The sequence below is a fragment of the Corvus moneduloides genome, chromosome Z (genome assembly GCF_009650955.1).
Source record: "Corvus moneduloides isolate bCorMon1 chromosome Z, bCorMon1.pri, whole genome shotgun sequence".
NCBI lineage: Eukaryota > Metazoa > Chordata > Aves > Passeriformes > Corvidae > Corvus > Corvus moneduloides.
The window spans coordinates 40769708-40783631 of record NC_045511.1 but is presented as its reverse complement, the minus strand read 5'-3'; the positions used below and the strand labels follow the sequence as shown (position 1 = coordinate 40783631).

Sequence of the window (13924 nt, the reverse complement as noted above, 5' to 3'; positions counted from 1 at the left end):
ATCCACAGAGCATCCTGATATATACATATTTGTGCTTATAGGGCAAATATATAATGGGTATGCATGCGTGTTTTCTAGGCCAATTCATTTGTAAAATGTTTAACAAGGAGATGAAAGCTGTCCGGGTATTTGCAGGACTGAGGAGCAATGCTACAATGCAAAAGGTAATTCTTTGTGGGCCAGATTTGACTGACAGAAGGGATCAGAGGTTTTTTTAAAAAATCATGTTTTGTACCCAACAGTTTGTGACATCCCAAGAGAGGGCGAAGAGAAAGCTGTATAAAGGTTTCATAGCTGCTATCTACATTAGATAACTGCCCTGGTATAGCACTACAAAGGGTCTATGTGGGTAAATATTTGCCATGATCCTAGAAGAGTGACTGTATTACTGCTGTGTTTGGCAAATGGGAATACCACGTATGTCTACAGTACAGAGTGGAAATGCAGTCCTGACTATTATGTAATTTACCAGCAAGTGATTTATAAAGCTACTTATATTACTTACATCAGTAAGTAATGAAATAAACAAGAAAATTTGTGTGACTTTAAGTAAGTAGAGCCTTGTATCTATTATTTTAAAGACAAAATACTTGTTTAGTTTAGCTTCTATGAATAGGTCATTCTCCTTGTATTGGCTAATGCAAGCACATAGAATGGCACTGTAATGCCATATTTGACTTTTCCTTTTATATATAACACCTTACTGGTGAGACATGTCCTAATGAACTAAAATAATATCATTTAAGCCTGAAATATGTCTTAAATAATTGAAGGATGCAGCCAGACAAAAACAATTTTTCTGCTCTTGGGCATAGTGGTATTTTCTTTTTTAATTTTTATTTTATTTTTTCCTGGAGGTGGATATAAAGAGGCATGATACATTGACTTTGACCTGTCAGGCTGAAGCTATTAGTCTGCCAAACCAGTGATCCATAAGCTAAAGTCTCTCAGTACAAGCCTTGACCCAATAAGCTGAAATGTCTTAGTAAGAATTGTCATGGAATTTTCAAAGAATAATAAAATGGATTCTTTGCAGTGCCTATGCAATTAATAATTCAGTAGTCTGAAAGGTCTCTGGAGATACTGCTCAAAAGTAGTAAGTAAATAATACATTTTTAGACATCTTCTTATTTTTGTGGTTCTAAAGGTGTGGAGTTTCTTTTTATATTTCCTGGAAAGTTTCCAGGCAAAATAATGTCTCTGAAACTGCATTAGCTTGGTATCAGTTCATAATTCGTAACAGGAAGAGATAACCATTTATTAAATAAATGATTTGGAATATTCTTTCCCTTTTGTCCCTTCAAAAAAATCTTAATTATGACTCATATTACATTGCTAAATATATATTTGAGGCTTAATGGGGTTTCATATTAGGCCAGCAACCCCATTTGTCTCACAGTTTAATGCTCAATTAATCTTACTGCAATCTTAGTTCAAGCAGTAGATACTAAAGATTGCTAAGGGTTCTTCTCAAGATGCTGTGATGACACTACATCTTGGTAGAAAGAAAACAAGGGCAACAGATTAGTAGTCTCAGTGTCTCTGTGTAATTGTGATACAAGTCTATTTCAGAACAAGATTCTAGTCCAGTACTTGGGATGACATTATTTCTCATAATAAACTAAGGAATGGGACAGCAAGATAGGTCCAAGTGAAAGTGCTGACATTGTTAAAAAAGAAAACGGGTATACTATCCATCCGAATATAGTGTCTCTTAATTTTGTCCTAGAAATATATACAATGAAATAATGAACTTGTGGGAACAAGGAATCATATTTGGAGACCAGTTTCATGGCAAGGTGGTAACATAAAACAACACATGTAAAATATTTTAATCCACACTGGTTAATAAATAAAAGTTCTGGAAAATATGAGTTGGAAAATTTTAGTTAAATAATTGTTAAAATCATAAAGATAAGGAATATTCTGTGGCATTCAATGCTCCAGATACTGATAGTGACTAAGAATGTACATACTCATCAAAAAAGATCAGAGAAATTGATAAAGTCCAAGAAAGGCATTAAACACAGGAACTCTCAAGTCTCAGCTATAGTCACCAGAAACCATGAAGATCTTGTTTTATTTGTTTTATTTTTCCCTCTGTGACTGCTCCTACTTGCCGACAGATAGGATGCCAGGCTAGGTGGAGCCTTGATCCAAGATGTGACATTCTCATCTAGAAATTCTGACCCTGTAATTTTTTATGTTTACCTTCTTTTAGATTTGCATTGCCACAGAAAGAAGAATCTGGGTATATGAATGCACAAACAAAAAAAATGTGGAAAAATGAGAGGAAAAAATAATCCTTTTTCATGCAATTAAGAAAGAGGACAACAGAGATTTACTGCAAATTCAGATCCTAATGTATCATTATTCTTTAGAATCTACTAGACCCACTAGTTCACTTGAAACAGTTTTGAAACCCTAATTGTTGTGCCAGACTGAGTGGCCAGGGCTTTTAATTTTTCCTTAAAGAGATAACGCTTATCAATGCTTGGATTATTGCATTGCTTTGAATTGTGAGCATATCCCAAATTTTGTGTTAATAGTCTAGATAATTACATACTAAAGAATGTAGTAACCATTTAATGCCAAAAGACAATTTTGAAAAGGAAAACAAAAGGTAAAAACAAATTGAATAAAGACAATATAGATCTTTTTCACTTAAGACCTAATTCATAGAATCAAATAATTGTTTAGTTTGGAAAAGACATTTAAGATCCAACTTGAAACCCCATACTGCCAAGTCCACCACTAAACGATGTCCTTAAGCACCAAGTCTACCTGTCTTTTAAATACTGCTAGGGATGGTGTCTCAATCACATCCCTGGGCTGCCTGTTCCAGTGCTTGACAACCCTTTCTCAGAGAAGAGATTTTTCCTAATATCAAATCTAAATCTTCTCTGGGACACCAAGATGTTATTTCCTGTTTTTCTATTGGTAGGGACAGTAGAACAGAACAGCAGAAGGAGAAGACACCTTCAGAGAAGTTGATAAAGGAAGGAACCTAGGCAAGCAGGATGCAGCTCAGCTCTGTAAGGCTGAAAAGGCAGGAGTCACGCCAAACAACAGTATTGTGCTCACTCAAGAGCTGGGGTCAAGGAACGACCACCTAAAATATTACAACAGTGGATGCTGAAGACCACCAAAGAAGATCCCTGAAAGACCACATGAGGACTTCCAGCAAGGGGTGCAACTATGCAAAATAAAGTAACACATATATGTACTTTTAGTCTGTTATTTCTATCTGCAAAATAAAAGAAATATTTTTCATTTTTCTGTAATAATATCAAGTAAGCAGGGATAGCTAATGAATATGTAATCGGTGTGTATGATAAAACTGTTCATCTGATGCTTGGTGCACTCAATTAGAGGAAGGATCCTCCGAGTGACCAGTGAACTGTAATAAAGAAAGCCTGCCATCTAATACTCAAAACTCTCTTAGAAAGTTTCTATTAGACCAATTTTGATATCACTATTAGTATTTGGGAGAAGAGACCATCCTCCACCTCACTGCAACAAGGTCCTTGTTTGTTATCTGTCCTTTCAGGTAGATGGAGAGAGTGATAAATGTCCTCTGAGTGTCCTTTTCTCCAGGTTAAAAATCCCCCAGCTCCCTCGGCCTCTCCTCATTGGACTTATTCTGCAGACATTTTGCCCGCTCCATTGCCCTTCTTTGGACAAGCTCCAGCACCTTGGTGTCTTTCTTGTTGTGAGGGGCCTGAAACTGGACACAGGACTAAAGGTGAGGCCTCACCAGACCCAGGTAAAAGTGGATGATCCCCCCTGGTCCTGCTGGCCACACTATATCTGATAGCCAGGATGCCATTGGCCTTCTTGGCCACCTGAGGACACTCTGGCTCGTGTTCAGCTGCTTTTAACGATCACCCCCAGGTCCTTTTGCCTCCAGGCAGCTTTCTAGACTCTCTGCCCCAAGCCTGTAGCAGTAAATGCAGCTGTTGTGACCCAAGGGCAGGACCTGACACTCCACCTTGTTGAACCTCACACAGCAGGGCTTGGGCCATTGATCCAGCCTGTCCAGACCCCTCTTTAGAGCCTTCCTGATTTCCAAGGGATCAACACACTCACCCAACTTTGCATCTCCTGCAAACCAACTGATGATGCACTTGATTTCTCATCTAGGTTATCGAACAGAACTGTCTCTGACACGGAGCCTTGGGGAACTGTCTCTGACACGGAGCCTTGACAAGCCACCAGCTGGATGCAATTCCATTCATCAGCACTCCTTGAAGCTGACCGTGCAGCCGGTCTTTAACACAGCAAGCAGTGCACTTGCCCAAGCCATGAACAGCCAGTTTGTCCAGGAGAATTCTGTGGGTAACAGTGTCAAAACCTTTACCAAAGTCCAGGCAGTCAAGATCCACTGCCTTTTCCCTCATGCAGTGAGTGGGTCACCTTGTCACAGACGGAGATCAGGTTGATCAAGCAGGACCTGCCTTTCACAAACCCATGCTGCTGGGTCTGATCCCCTGGTTGTTCTGTATGTGATGCATGAATAATAAAATTAATTAGATCTCTAAAGAATAATTATGAACATTAAAATACATAAATAGATCCAGAAATGGGCAAGAGTTATGAATTTTTTTTGGTAATAATGAGAATAAGAATATTTACAGAATAAACCAAGCATCACTGTTATCAGAAGATTCATATCACAGTCTTCCTCAAATGTCATAGCTGAGTATATAAGAAAACTATAACATTTTTTTGGAAACCTTCCTAGTTTAATCATATCATAGCTTGATCTCCTGATATTCAACCATGAAAGCTAACAGAAATAATATATTGAAAAGTAAAAAATGGAAAACAACTCAGGCATTTCATTAAAACATTTGATTCCTCTATCTTGAGGGATGTTAATGAGTTGTTAGAGATCTACTTCTAGGAAAGAAACATAGAAACCCCTTAATGTTAGGATGTTTAAGTGCTTATTTTTAAAAAGGTATAAGGTTGGGAAAACACATAAGAAAATCTACAAACTTATGCTTTCACAATGAATAGAAGACAGCTAAGTTTTTAAAGATATGTCTAGGTCTGGAAAGATGAAATTAGGTATGTCTTTCAGTCTGTAAATATTTAGCATAATTAGTCTCAATTCTTTGCTCCATAGGAACTTTTTCAGTTCAGAAATGCCACCTCCCAACCGTTCAATATATTTCCAACATGAAAGCTTTCTCAGAAGCATTTTAGTTGTTGCAAGTAAAAGGTAGTTAAAATCTTAAAAATCAGGCATAATTTTGCATATATTACACAATATCACTTAAATAAAATTAAAAGATATCCTGAATGTTTTGTCTTCTCTCCTCTGAAGGGCATCCTGAAGATAGACTCTACCTTATAACTTCAACATTTGATCCCTGATATGTTAAAATACAAAATTACAGTATCTTACGTACTTCTTTTATTTATGATTTTCTTTCTTACTTTCCCATTTTGCACACCATATTCAGCTTTTTATTTGACTAGACTTTTCTTTCAGATCATCTGAAAAGGCAGAAGTTGTAGGTACTGTTAATAATTGTGGCAGACTTCTATTTCTTTTAATGGTTTTAGATAAACAAGACATAGACTATCTCCCTTGTAGCACCTTTTCAAGTTGAGTGACAGCAGGTTGCACATCAGTGCTTCCTCATATACTTGCCCATCCTTGGACAGTTTTCCATCAGCTTTCAAAATGGACAATGGAACATTAAAAAAGCAAACTTGAGCCAGAAGGCAGATTGTCTAGAAGTCCACCGTGACCAGAGATGTCTCACACCTCCTGCCTCAGACTTGCCTTCAATGAGGATATTGCTGGACTTAGCTCAGCAGAGGTGACTGGTGTTTCACAAAAGATTCCATAGGCAGAACTTTGCAACACGACCTTCCTTCCCAGTGCAACTGATGAGCAGCCAGCTTTTGCTTGGGCTGGGCAGAGTTGGCAAAGGGAAAAAGACAAAGCTTTTGCTACCTACAACTACTGCCAGCCATTCTGTAATACCTTTGGTCACATTCAGGTCCTTTGCTCTACCCTGGTACCAGAACTTACTGGGGTGCTCAGAAATTCTGCTGCTTCCTTTGTCTTTTAAGAACAGAGCCTAACTTGCTTAAATTTTGTATTTTCTTGATTTTTTGGAGGTTTGATTTTTGTCTGTGTGTGTGTCTTGTTGACTCTATGAAACAGGAAGGAGGGAGGGAAGAAATAATTTCCAAGGACATGAGATTCTGTAAGGTTCTGTCATAGCCTCCTACCTCAAGTTCAGTCTTTTTAAATAAATGGCATGGCAAGGCTGGAGCTGGGACTTGTTCTGTAATCCAATTGCTCAGAATCAAAATGTGCCAGAGGCAACATTTGATGATGGGTTTTAAAATCCAAGAGCTCTCTCTCCAGCAGTACTGTCCAGACACAAGGGAGGATGCTGGGCTGGCCCTGTGACGGTGTCAAACGCTCTTGATACCCCAGTCTGGTATTTGTCAAAGGCAGCAGCTGCCAGTGGGATTCAGCACCACTACTTTCCTCCGTAACACAAATAGCTGGGCAGCAGTAGCTTTAGGAAGAGAAGGGTAGGGTTGAAAACTACTGTAACTGTCTTGTTTGACATAAGAATTTCTAAGTATTTCTAAAGATTTTCAAGTTCTTTACTCTTGTCTGACATAAAAGTCGGCAGGTGCTCTAAGATGAGGAAACTGAGTGAACCCATCTCTCTTTCTCCCACCTTCCTCTTGAAAGCCCAGTGTTTTGTAGAGATAACTAAACCTCAAAGTAAATCTGACCTAGTGCTTTTTCACATGACTATGTCAAGTTCAGCAGTCAGACCTCTGAAAAGATTCATTGGAGTAGTACTATAAGAGTAGACTTAAGGTCTCGAAGAGCAAATCTAATCTCACATGTCTTTCTCTAGGATGACGAGTCATCTCAGGTTGCCTGGTGCTGGTATGACTGTCTAAAACATTTAACAGCTCTTTCTACTTGTTAAGGAAAGAAAATGTGATGATGACTTTCCAGTTCATTTGGCAGCACTTTCCCCTGAGTTCTCCTTGAATTAGTTACAGTTGCACGTCAGAATTGATTTGGAAACAGGGCCTAAAAGAATACAAATACCTGAGTGAACTTGTGCATTCAGAGCTTGCAGTTCGGTGGAGTAAGAAAGCGCATGTGTTTTCCAGGAATCTATTAAAGAGCAAGTAGACATTAAATACATACATGGTGAATCTACAGAATGAAAAGTCACAATTAAAAATCAAATAAATAAATCAAAACATTAAAAGTAGTTAAATAAGCACCATGAAGTTCACTCATCATGCTGTGAAGTTGAGATTATTTGGCACACATTTTTGTTAAGGATCATTATGCGGGGTTTGGAATCCTAAACTGACTAGCAAGTTAAATCTCAGCAAGTATTTTAGTGAATCCAATGTGTTGACTCAAACAGATGAAGTATATGTGTCTGTAGGACTCACACAAGCATTCTGCACATGATTTCTTACTTGGAGAAAGGGAAAATTCCTTCAGGCACTTGGAACAGCTCTGGTTTGCCACTTTCCATCATTGATCCTACTTTTGTTGAGATTTTATATTTTACTGTGTAAAACAACTAAGTTTAAAGGTAGTCTAAATCAAAGTCTAAATCAAAGGTAGTGGATTAACAAAGACATCTTTAGCTCACACTATATTAACTAATTTAATGCCAACCTGACATACAGAAAATGTTTTTAGGAAGCTATTAAAGAACTCTTCCTTGCAGAGATGGGCACACATCTCTTCTCCATACACAGACAGATCAGTGACAGAACACAGACAGATAGAAGTCCATAGAAGAGTATAATTTTTCTCAAGTCATTCACAAAAATGTTATATAGTATCTGAAACTGAAGTTCTGTTCAGTCCTGAAAATGCAGCATCATTTATCCCTTGATAAAAGGGACCTCATTGCTTACTTCTACCTCCATGTGGTCTACTCAGAAAAGGAGGGACCACATATCTTTGTCTCCATATCATGACATAGGAAGACTTCTTTTCTTCTGCACTTGTTTTTATTCTTTGAAATTTATTACCTCATGTTTCACCTTCAGAGTTTTCTAATTGATTCAAGATCAGTTAGGTAAACGTACATTGTCTGAATTTAGACTTCTCTCCAGTTTTTAAGCATTTCTTAGCAGTCTCTGAGCACCATGGTTCCATCAGTAAGCACTATTTAATCAGATCCGCTTCAGTTTTTCAAAGATCAGACTTTAGGCGAGAAATGTGAAATGAGAAAGACTTGCATTCTCTACATTGTCATGTGTTTTCCTATTTACTACCATTTCTTACATTATTTTGAATTTTTCATCAAAGAATTAGTGAATGCACCAAAGTAGATTGTTAGTGGTTAAGTAAAAAGGCATTGGAACAAATGATACTTTCTGACAATAAGTTATTATTTTAAAAAGTTTTTTAGCCTTATCTCTAAGCTTGGACTATGATCTTCATGTATTCATTACTGCAGATTTTCACACAGTTTAGTGAATTCTCTGAAAACAATTAGATCACACAGTTCTTCTTCCAAGATAAATTCTGCTGAGGCCACATAAGTATTTCTGTTGTCAGTCTTCATAGTGAAATCAAGAGAATTATGGAGACAATGTTGTTTTTAAATGTCAGTTACAGGTGATCTTTGAGCTGGTATAAGAAGAGTTTTGTTGCATCTGTATGTAGTCAATATGAAAAATATTTTCTGTTTTTCTATCATTAATTGCTCCATTGAAACCTTTACTTTTTTTCAATGATTACTGCTAGTTTTCTTCCTCTGCAAGGCAGCATATGACAGGAATGATCTAGTTTTGGAATTAAGAAGAGACACACAAGGATAAAAGCATTTAATGATGAGAGGTGGATTCACAGGAAAGAGCTGCAGCATTTATTCGCACAATATAAACTAATAAATATATGTAGGTATTTACCTATGTATATTCATTTACTTCCTTTCATTACTGGAATGTAGATCTACTTTCTTGGCTGAACAAAAAGTTGATGGGTGGTACACTAATTTAACTGGATGAGTGGCTGTTGAGATACTTCCAAGTACAATGGACCTAGAGGGCAGATGGTCGTGATGAATTTGCATGGTGGTGCTTAGAAATCTAGTGAGTCTGGCTGGGGATACGTAGAAGTCTGACATTGTCAACTTAACCTCCAAATCAAGTTACTCCTTACAACCATCAAATTACTCTTTACAACCTCTGGTGAGCTGTTGGTGTGTTGCATTGCTCGGTTTGGTTTAGCAAGCCGCAGCCTTCTCAGAAAGCACTGCGAGGCTGCTTAGGATAGAGTGGCAGTTCCGCTCTCCTGTAGCCCTTCCAGATGGCCCTGTGTACCTGCTCCAGCTAGCTGGCCTCCACAACATGGTTACAGTAAAGGAGCCGATAAGGGTCTCTCCATGAGGGCCTCAGAGGAACTTATATTGCATGGTGACAAGCCAATTTCCAGAGGCAGAGAGACCACGTGGTCCGGGAGCCTGGATCTTTTCTGGGGATGAGGGAGGCGGAGAGAGCATATGGACAAATGATCTCAGGGCACAGGGGCAGTACTGGAACCAATAGGGAGAACCTGAGGGAGCGGCCAGGGCTAGGGGCAGGGGAAAGGCAGGGGAAACAATGTGGAATAAGAAAAGCAGTGGGTAAAGTACAGCACCACATTGGGGGCTTGTGGGCTGCTGTGCATGAATATTGAAAGCCTTCAACTGGCTTATGGAATATTATTGAAGGTTTGTTAAGGAAGGAACTTTGTGAAAATTTATGAGACAGAAATGTCTATTCCTACTTATTTTTTAAAGAAATCTCAAGACTATGATTGTAGGAAAGGAGTTTGTAAATATTGTGCTGAAATTATATGGCTTATCCACCATTTCAATATAAACAAAGCTGCGAGAGATGGGAAAATCTTGGTAAGCAGGCTCTCATACATTGTTCATTATATAATTTATGTTATATGTATTTATGATATAAAATTATTTATCTCCTTAAACAATGATAACATGTTAAATAAGGAAGGTGTCCAAGCATGATGTAGTTTCAAGCTGATCTAAGGCTTAGTTACAGTTGGTTTTTGGTTTTGGTTTTTTTTTCCCATTTTGTCTATTGCCAGCACTCATTAGTGGTCTTTCAGAGACTCTCACACTTAAAAAATTAAACAGTTTAATTGAATAAGTGTTTAAAAAGAATTGTTTTCCTCTTACCTATAATATCACAACCTAGATCCATGCATTTAGCAGCAGTTCTTTCTTAATCACATGAAAACAACACCCATGCTGTCCAACTGTTCATTATGAACTGACTGTTCCTCATATACTATACACATATAGTCTCAAGTGACCACTTCATGGTAGTCCCAACTAGCTACTTCTAGTTGGCTTTTCAAATCAGAGCACTTGATGATAAATTAGGAACTGGCCATGAGATTGTGGCAAAAAAAAATAAGATATGACCAGCCTAAGCTGAGCTGAAAGTTATCAGACCTGCGTATTTTGTTCTGTAAAAAATTGCATTCTGTGCTTTGAACTAACTCAGGTTTATTGCTTTCTCTCTAAACCAAACTCTGCTTTCCACGTGTGTAGGTCACATGGTACTGCTTCTACACAGCAGGTCTACATAATCACTGCTATCCACCTTTTCTCTTACTAAGACAACTCTTAAAACTCCTCAGATCACCCTCAACTAGGAAAGAAATGATCTGGGAACTTTAGCCTCTTGCAGCTAATCTAACTGTCTATTTTCATGCACAGCAAGCTGCCCAGGTATTTAGCAATAGTTGAAAAGCTGAAAAAATAACATGTCAGGGTCTCCCCCCCCCCCCCCCCGCCATGTAGCCCTGGGAGAGGGGCCCTGGCGGGGAGGCACAGAGTTTCCCTAGCCCCTGGTCAACCTCATTCCCCATTGGTTGTTTTGTGTCCCCTTGCGCAGGGAAAGGCCCTCAGGTCCCGTGACTGTAACAGACCCAGCAGATCTTCAGCCATGCGGCTGGAGAAAGAAACATCTCTGAAACATCTATCAAGAATTGGTCCATATATACTTCTTTTCCATGGGCCTCGTTGTTTGATACACGTGTATTAAAGTATCCGCACTATAGCAAATGGTAGAGAATTGCGAGCAGAACGACCCCCGATCCCTAAGCGACTGATTTGTGAGTAAACCCTAGAAACTTTGGATTCCTCTTCTTGTTTTTGTTTTGCTATTCCATATCTAAACTATGGAGGAACCATGGGAAGACTCTTGGCTCTCAGAGCTGTATATGGACATTTATCTTAAACTTGAAAAGATTCTTGAACAACGATTTGTAAATCTTAACTTAATTCAAGCTCGAAAGGAGCTGAAACACTTCCTTTCATGGTTGTTTAAGAACTTTTTTTATGTTTCTTGGGATTTAATTCTTACCAAAGACTTTTGGAAGACCGTTTGGACACAGCTAATTTCTGAGTCGAAATATATGCCGATGGAAGAATATTTTTGTGAATATTATTTAATTACCGAGACTGTTGAGCAATGTCAGCTGTGTCCTGGCAAAGGGAAGCCTGGCTCAGGGACTTTGCGACCCAGACCACGTGCACCGAGCGCTCTGTGAGCAGCAGCGAGGCAATTCCCGCACGCGGGCGGAGCCACACGAGCTGCAGTGTCGGCGGCAGAGCGAGGCGAGGCGGGAGTGGCGCGACCCGGCAGTGCCTGCCTGGCCCCGCGCAGCGCGTGGCGGAGTGAGCCCCGTGAACGCCCAACCGAGAGGGGTGGCGCGCGGGCGGCGGCAGCGGTGGTGGAGCAGAGCCGTACCCAGCCAAAACGTGCGCTGGAGCAGGGTGTGGGGGGGTCATTGCTCAGGGGCCTGACCGAGACGTGGATGCGGTGCCTGGCAGCGGCAGCGAAGCTGCAACCAGAGGAGGCGATGCACGGAGAACTGAGCGGCCTGGCCCGGCCCGGCCTGGCCCATGCCGCCTCAAATGCGACCCCGGGAAGAGCGCGCAAGCATGAGCAGCCCAGCCCCAGCAGCCCTGAGAATTCCAACATGGGAGCGAGCAAAAACGAAAGAGAAAGCAAAAACGCAGCAAGACAGAAAACAGCAGCCACTCGGAAAAAGGAAAAGATCACTGTTTCATGGCTAGCTCAGTCGGTAGAGCATGAGACTCTTAATCTCAGGGTTGTGGGTTTGAGCCCCACGTTGGGGGCTAGACTGTAGGAGCTTGGGTGGGTTGGATGGTCGGGACGGTCAGAGACGAGAGATCTCTGAAGTCAAATCTTGGAACATGTGGTTTATTGCAGAGGGCATGGGTACAGGGGCACTGCTTAGAGCTGCCAGACGCAGCTCGGAGCAGGCCCAAGAGAGCAAGAGTGTAAAAGTAAGGGCAAGTAGGTAAGAGTGGAGTAAGAGTGAGTGAAGAGGAAGTAAGTAAGAGGGTAGTAAGTAAGGGGGTAAGGGCAGAAGTCCTCGTTACAATACAATAAATCATCTTCTGTACTGAATATTCTAATTTTCGCTAGCCAATCTAATACAAGATACAAATCCTATAGCATTTACATACAGCCTATAAGAGTTCTTATATTACCATAGAGTGTTACATCTTAACTTCTAAAAACTACTCTTTGGACCCCTTCTGCTGAGCTGGTAGGGTCTGCTCTGACCCTTGGACCTGCCTGCAAGCAGAGGGTATTGTTCAATCAAAGGGGGATTACCTTCAGTCGGCCATACCATTGTTTTCCAGTTGTTCAGTAACTAAGACTTGGTATCTCAAAGGTGGCCTTCATTTCGATGTCGCTTATAGTTTTCATATTCCCAAAATCTTTTGTCAGGCAATCATATTTATAAGGCTTTCCTGTTTCATCTTCCCCAACAGATCACCATAGCTAAGGTTTTAGGAATAGTAAAATGGTATAATGTTAAACAAAATTATGGTTTGATAACGAGATGTGACAATCAACAAGACATATTCATTCACAGAACTGCTATTAAAAGAATGCTATTAAAAAGAATAACCCAGAAAAATACATCCCAAGCTTGGGAGATGGAGAGGTGGTGGAATTCAAAATTGTGCAAGGTAGAAGAGGGTTACAAGCAGTGGAGGTCACTGGGCCTGATGGTGTTGATGTAAAAGGCAGTATATATGCTGAAAATCATAGTCATGTTAGACAATATCTCCATTGTAGGCCCCCCCTACAGTCTCCCTTTCCTAATCCCACCTTTCCCCTTTATCCTATATCCTATTACCCCCAGTGTATTCCCAATCCGTTTTGCCACCCATGGTTTCCCTCACAAAACCATACCTTTGCCAATTGTTTCCCCAAAAATCCCTTTCCAATGCCGAGGGGGGGATGAAAAGGGGGAGGGAAGAAATTAAACCCTCTCCTGCATCAGTTTCCCCACAAAGCATGCTCAGAGAGTCCTGTCTCCCTTCTGTCAGCCTTAAGATGTTCCACAGAATCTGTTTGGACATTTAAAGGCTCAGGAGGGTGGCTTGTTTTGTTTTGAAACTGTTCTTGTTATGTTTATCCAGTTGTTTTCAATGTTAAGTTTAAAATCTCTTTTTTATTAAAAACAAACAGGTGAAATGTCGGGGTCCATTCCCCCCTGCCATTTGGGGGGGAGAGGGGCCCTGAGGGGAAGCACAGGGTTTCCCTGCCCCTGGTCAGCCTTGTTCCCCATTGGTTGTTTTGTGTTCCCCTGCGTGGGCAAGGACCCTCGGTTCCCGTGACTGTGGCAGTTCCCCGGCAGATCTTCAGCCATGCGGCTGGAGAAATAAACATCTCTGAAACATCTATCAAGAATCGGTCCATATATATTTCTTTTTCACGGCCTCCTTGTTTGATACACGCGTGTTACAGTATCCGCACTGTAGCAATAACATACCAAATTTCTATGATGGACAGCAGATAAGTGCCAGCAAGTCCACTTCTCAGGCAGCATTCT

The 13924-nt window shown here is 40.3% G+C and overlaps 1 non-coding gene across 1 annotated transcript; it reads left to right on the top strand.

The window, feature by feature from the left end:
* Window positions 1–12115: 12115 nt before the first annotated feature.
* TRNAK-CUU lies at window positions 12116–12188 on the top strand. Its single transcript has one exon. It is a non-coding gene; the product is annotated as a tRNA-Lys (tRNA).
* Window positions 12189–13924: the final 1736 nt, after the last annotated feature.